The sequence below is a fragment of the Palaemon carinicauda genome, chromosome 23 (assembly GCF_036898095.1).
Source record: "Palaemon carinicauda isolate YSFRI2023 chromosome 23, ASM3689809v2, whole genome shotgun sequence".
Taxonomy (NCBI): Eukaryota; Metazoa; Arthropoda; class Malacostraca; order Decapoda; family Palaemonidae; genus Palaemon; species Palaemon carinicauda.
In genome coordinates, this window is record NC_090747.1 from 21,353,881 (window position 1) to 21,361,380 (window position 7,500).

Genomic DNA, 7,500 nt, shown 5'->3' on the forward strand with positions numbered 1-7,500 from the left:
TATATGACTACAGGAAATCTCACGCTAGCATCTTCATCCACAATGACATATTACGTCATGTGTTTTAAACATGTAATAATTAACTATTTCATTTATTACAATAGCTCGGCTAGCTATCTCAATTTTTTCAAAAAAAAATTTAACAAGCCAAAATATGTTTACTATGTGTGACTGGACATATGTATTATTCTTTGTTTAAGTTTAGCCATAAGCAAATGAGGACGAATGTCTAAATTTAGGCACATCAAAAAATAACAATAATGCATATGAAAAGATATTACCAAAGCAAAGAAAAAAAGGCATGATAAATACAGATCATATATATGGTACATTGCTAGCAAATGATTATATGGTACCCCCCAAAAAAAAATACTGACATACATATGATTCGGTAACTTGTTAAAGAATAATTGTTACCTTTATCAGAAACATAGATTAACACAATACGGAAGCTAATATATAATGTATATATATATATATATATATATATATATATATATATATATATATATATATATATATATATATATATATATATATATATATATAAGGCTGATATATTTTATTAGATGCCCATAGATTCTGTTATTTTTATTATTTTTTTTCTCTTTTCTTTTAACATTCCGGCTTATATATTTTATTGGATGCCGAGAGAAAAAATTATCTATATTTTTTTTCAATGTTTTTTTTTTAAATGTATTTTTAACAATGCAATGTAGATAATTTCTTCAATTACATATTACTAGCGTACTAACAGCTTTTCGTACAAACACAATTTCCAGAGCATTTTACTCCTTTAGCGAATGAGGTGGCCACTTCAAACGGCTTTAAACTGAATTAAATAAGGAGTTTTGTCTGGACATGGCGAAACGTTCTGTTTTAGCTTCCAACTGTTCCATAACCTACGACAAACAAGGATGTTCACGGCGATAAATATCATCACCGTTATACTTAATCCTGTTAGTAGTATGGGGTGAAAAAATTCCTTATAAGTCGGTGACAGGTGGTCCATCTCGGTCCATTTCATCAACCGCTTGGCAACCTGTTTGTTGTACGGGAGAGGTAGTGCTGGCGTTGTAGACGTCCACGTGAAGTTCGCGAAGTAGGCTCGTTCTCTGATGATTATCCTTAGCCCGGTCACCATGGAATTAGGGGAAGTCCCGATACAACCATCTGCTGCAACAAAGATGTGTGCAAATGACGTGGATCCGTCCGGGCATGATACATTGAAGCCGTCCTTGTCGTATCGTATCCACGAGCCATTGTTCAGTCTGCAATTGAACTCATTATTGTCAAAGGGATAAAGCTTATCCAAACAATTTTCACTTGTATGGGAGAGAGCACCGTCTAGCACTATACCGAACTCGCATGAATCCATTAAGTTTTTATGGAATTCAAATGAGTCAACTGTACATATTTTTCTATCCTTTGCGTATGAACAGTGAGGTTATAGATTTAAGTCTTTAATGACCGTATATGTTTCCTTGTCTGGGGAAATCAATACGTGTCCTGTCAAACTGGATATTACTGGATTTGAGTGATTCGTCATGAAAGTCGGAAATGGTGATATCCTGTAAGATTGCCAGGCATCAGAAGAGTCAAAGGGAATTGTAATCCTAATCTTGTTATTTTCAACGCTTACTGTAATTAGGCTGTATTAAAATTCTATCCTACGTTCGCCTAACAAAGGAACATAGCCTAGTTTATCACTTCCGTTTTCCAGAACTAACTTTAAGTAATTTATAGGCAACAAATGGGGCGACAGTACACCTTTAGTTGCTAACGTAATAGCTTCTACATAATCCTTGGATTTCTCAATGAAATGTGCAATTCTGTTATGTATGTGATCTATCTTTGAATCATAATACGTTAACGTTGCCAACAAATCCTGTACTTCCATAATCTGACTGATATTACTAGAATGTTCATTTACTAAATCCATAATTTGATTGATTGAAGCTAGCTGATTCCTTAGTTCTGACATAATCAATTCATCTTCATGAGTCAAGAACTCAATTTTCTTATTTTGATTACTAATCTTAAGACGAATGGAAATTCCTAAACCTAAACTTGCAATAGACCCAAAGATGTTTAATGCAGCATAAATAAACGGATTTCGTCTTTCTTTATGTTCGTGTCCTACAGTCCACATCAAAAGGTCACAAGCCAAAGATTCTGTCTCGTAAGTCTTATTTTGCAAGTCATCAGATAGCATCTCTGCAACTTTTAATGTCGATCCAAGCGAACTCTCTGTAGTCAAATGAAAATGTCTTCTATGCAACTCATTCAATGAGACAGAAAACCTTGAAATGGCAGTTTTTAAGCTAGTGACATCATTCTCTGGAAGAAAAATTGCTTGCATATTCACTTCTACAACTACGTTGCTCGATGTAATAAAAACGTCTTCTTGTCTTTCAACTATAGTGCCATATTTAAAATCTATACTTTTAGTTTTAGAGCTCATCCCACACGAGAAAAATGTCTGAGCAAACAATATCACCTCCAACAACAAAAAATTCATCTTGGAAACCTGTAACGAGAAAAATATATGTAATTACTCCTGTATTAAGAAGAACACTTTTAATCACATAAAATAAAAAAAATTTCCCTCACTTCTTTCCCTCTCTTTTTTTTCTTTTTTTTTATTTTTTAATTTCTTATGTGAGCCAATGGTACTATTCTCTCATCCGTGGGTTGGGATACGTTTTGAACCCTAAACCTATTGGCCGTTAATGTTTCCAAAATGTTAAATGGGCCTTCAAACTTAGGTGTTAGTTTATAATTAAGTCTTTTACGCACATTGATCTGTATATACACGTTATCACCCACGGTATATGTTTTAGTTGGCTTCGCTATTTTATCATGATTCCTTTTCATTATGATTTGTGAGTCTTCTAAATTCTTTCGAAGGATATCATATCGACTTTTGCTTGCATTTATACATTCTTTTAAAGGATTTGATAGATTAGTTGTAGGCGTTAATACATGGAAAGGCCTTCTAACTGGGGTACCATACAATGCTTCATGCGGTGACATTTTAATTGATATATGATATGAATGATTCAGAGTACTCAGTGCCGCCGGTATTGCAATATCCCAGTTGGGGTCTGATCCCCCTATTGTTACTCTTAATATATTTAAAACTTTTTTATTTGCCCTTTCCACTAGCCCATTCGATTCTGGGTGATATATCATGGTATTTATTTTCTTTATGCTAAGGAATTCACACAATGAGGTAAGAAAGTGATGATTAAATTCACCACCCGAGTCTGAGATTATCATGTGTGGAATTCCATGTTTACAAATGTAACACTCGTAAAACTTCCAAGCGCATTCAATCGCAGATTTAGTTTTAAGCGCTATTAGTTCTGTATATCGAGTTAAAGCATCTATAATTACTAAGAGGTGCTTATTTCCTCTGTCTGACTCGTAAAATCCTGTTAAAAAATCTAAATGTATTCTTTCAAAGGGTTGATTGGGCACGGGATAAGCCCCTAGGCTTACAGGTGTTTTCATATGCCCTTTGTTTTCCTGACATGTGCGACAATTAGCTATGTGTCTTTTTATATCTGTAAGCATCGTATGCCAATAAAACAATGATTTGGCTTTCTTTGACATAAATAAGAACCCCGGGTGTCCATGTAATGGATTTGAATGCAACCAATTCTGGACAGTGGAAATAAGTAAGATTGGTACTACTACCTGATCGTTAGTTACATATGGTGTATTGCGGGTTTTCCTTGTCACAGTCCTACACAGAATATTATCTTTGATTATATAATTCTGCTGCTTATACTTTATATATCCCTTTTCCTTATGATTGCCTTTCAAAGCCTTTATAATTGTTTCTATTTTCTGATCTTTTCTGTGCTCAGTCTGTAGTAATTCAGCGCTCCAGCCTAAATCTTCTTGTTCAGATATCGTTTTAACAATAGGCATGGATGTTGATATATCAATTAATTCAGCTAAAGGCTCCGTACAAGATGACACGGGGTTGCGTGATAATGCATCCGCAATATTTGCTTTCCCAGGTAAATACCCTATTCTTGTGCCAAAATCTTGAATGATCAAACGCCACAGAGTTTGTTTAGGGCTGTGGTTGAAGCCTTTAAAGAACTCGGTTAGTGGTTTATGGTCAGTAAGAACCTTAACGGGATAACCGTAAATTATGAACTTAAAATGCACTAGTGAATTAACAATATCTAGCCCTTCCTTATCTATTACTGCATACTTACTTTCGGAAGTTCTCAATTTTCGAGAATAAAAAGCTATCGGGAAAAATTGTTTATCATATTGCTGAAGCAATACCCCTACTACTCCTAAGTCTGAGGCGTCTGTTGCAATGAAGAATTCCTTATCGAAGTCAGGAAATTTTAAGATAGGAGAACTACATAGTTCATCTTTCAAGGTATTAAACGCCTGTTGATGATGCTCAGACCATAGGAAATCTATGCCCTTCTTCGTAAGATCAGTTAAAGGAGCGGCTATTATTGAATAGTTGCGTATAAAACGCCTGTAATATCCACTACAACACAGAAATTGCTGTATTCCCTTGACATTAGTAGGTATGGGAAAATTACGTATAGCCGACACCTTATCATGGACTACTTTAAGACCTCGGCTTGACACCATGAAACCCAAATATATTAATTCTGTTTTGAAAAATTCACACTTACTAATCTTTACCCTTAAGTTATGTTGTCTTAATCTCTGTAGTACTAGTTCTAACTTACGTATATGTTCTTTTAAGGTGTTAGAAAAGATTACAAGATCATCCATATAGGCATGCAATATATCCCCTAACAAGTCTCCAAACACTATGTTAATCATTCTTGTAAATGTTATAGGAGCACAATGTAAACCAAAAGGCATCCGTAAAAATTCATAATGTCCCCTGGCTGTGCCGAAGGCTGTGTATGGGTTACTATCTTCTGCTAATGATATCTGGTGAAAGCCTTTAAGTCAGTCCAAACTGGTAAAATATTTATTCTGATCTAACAAAGACAAAATATCGTCAGTACATGGCACTGGGAATCGATCAGGGATTGTCTCCTCATTTAGATGACGAAAGTCGACGCAGATACGCCATGTTCGATCTTTTTTCGGTACAACTATTAAAGGAAAATTATAAGGGCTGTTTGATTTCCTAATGACTCCTTCTTCTAGCATTTTACCTACTTCATCATTTATTTCATTCTGGAATTTCATAGGGAGTCTGTACGAGGGTACATAAATAATTTTCTGATTGTCTTTTAACCTTATTTGATGCTCGATCACATCTGTTTTTCCTAAGGATCCATCCGTAGTGGAAAAAACATCATGATATTTAGTTAAAAGTCCAAAAATTTTCTGCTGAATTTCTTCGTCTTGAATGTCTTTATTGATTTTATTTTTAATGGATTGCAAAAAGGATTCATCCGCAAAAGATTGAGATTGATTGATTTCAGCAACGGTAAGAATACGATGATTATAAACTTCTACATCCAAGATATGTTGATTTTTGTGAATTACTAAAGTGTTATTTAAATGATTACAGACTTCAAAATTACATTGTTGATGTGAGCCTACTGTATAAATAGCTTGTGTGACAGACAATCCGTTAGTTTTCGAAGTGTCGGAAAGGATTAATATTTCAGATCCCGGTAATGTTTTCTTTATTTGCACTATTAAATTCGAAGGTACGTTTGGCTGGATAGATTGCGTGCAAGATGATAATACGGGTGAACGAGAATTCTGCTGGGTCGCGTATATTATTTCTTAATTAGTGAGACAAGTTATTGGTTCTTCAACGTACGTTACGGTTACATGTGTCGTCTCCTTTTTATCCAAAACTGATTTTAAGGTATTAGAAGACTTATAGAATTTCCCTTTGATATACACGCCGTGCTTGGCAGGGGCTAAGTTAATGTTTTGATTTCCCACAGATGGGTATCCTATAATTACAGCTGGATACATATCAATGTTTCGTACAACAACAAATGTATCGGCAAACGTGTGTTTACCGACTTTGAATTGAACATGAGTTATGCCTATGACATTTAATTCATTATTTCCTATACCCAAGAGTCTAACTCCGGATTTTTCAATCGGAAAGTTCGAAAACAACAAATGATGTGTCTTTAAATCCATGATATTACGTGGACTACCAGAGTCAAAAAAATAACGTAAAGGATTTGTGTTCTAAATTTACAGCATATAAGGTTGGTCGCAACTCATTTTGGCTTATTATTGTATGAATTCGTTGATAATCTACGGGAGTATGCACTGTTTTACTTAATTCGGCCGTGTGTTTCATAGGAAAATCTATTGCCTCACAATTATCTGATAAAACATCAAATTGATTATTCAATACTATTGATGTTGACATGAATGACCTTGACCCAACATCACTCTCTTCCCCTCTGGAGTTAACTATGTGGTATTTGCTTTGTTCTGCACATTCTGAAAATTAGTCTGACCTTGCGAGGTCTGGTTTGACGACCTACGCTCAGCGATATTCGAAGAAGTGTTTATTAGCTTCAGACTCTGAACTGCATTGACATTTGGTTGTTTCTTCCTATTGTTAAAATGAGGATTTTTCTTTTTATTTCCATATGGAACTGACTATGGAATTGACTGTGTATTTCGGGGATTCTGTTGTGTCTTACACGAGTAACACTGATTGTATGAATGTGTCAAACTATTATGTATTGAGCAGAATTTCGTACTGCAGTCCGCGCTTAAGTGACCTTGACGTTTGCAATTATAACACATCATTCCCGCTTCTTGACTATTATTAACTACATTCACTGTTTGTGGCTTTGTTTCATTCTTTGCAAAAACTTGAGTTAACACGGGATCGAGATCCGGACACTTATCCATGTGTTTTTTTATCTGTTTATATACATCCAAATCCGTACTTGCAGGCGTTAACTTTTTATCAAAACACCGCACTAAAGCTTTAGCCAACATAAGTGTCATGCAAGTTAAATACATCAATCGTAAAAAATTTTTCACGGAGATGTTATCTCTAGTACCCCAAGTGGAATTACCTAAAATATCCTGATATTCATTAAGCCTATCAGCTATGAGAGCTGCTCTCTCAATAACATTAAGCCGATTCATGGTGGCTTGATTAAGTGTATTTCTTAACGTTAATACTACATCCAAGGCTTCTTCACCCCCAAAGACTGCGCGTAACCTAACTTTGAAATTATCCCAGGTAACTGCTTCTTGAAATGAAACACCTCTTAAATACGCGCTCGCATCCCCCTTAGAAAAATCTATAAAACTTTTAGCTTCTTGTAATTGTACAAAAGGGTCTACGATTTGTTTGGCATTTAAATGGGCATCGACGGATGAAATCCATGACTCCATATTTTGTGGCAAGAACCCATTGACTCGACCCTGAAAAGGAAGGATTGCTGACCTGGCATTTACAAGCGTCACAATTGGAGGAGGATTAGTCTGGCCTACGCCACTAGGTCCAGGGGTGGGGCTCACAGGGGGCGTCATGACTGC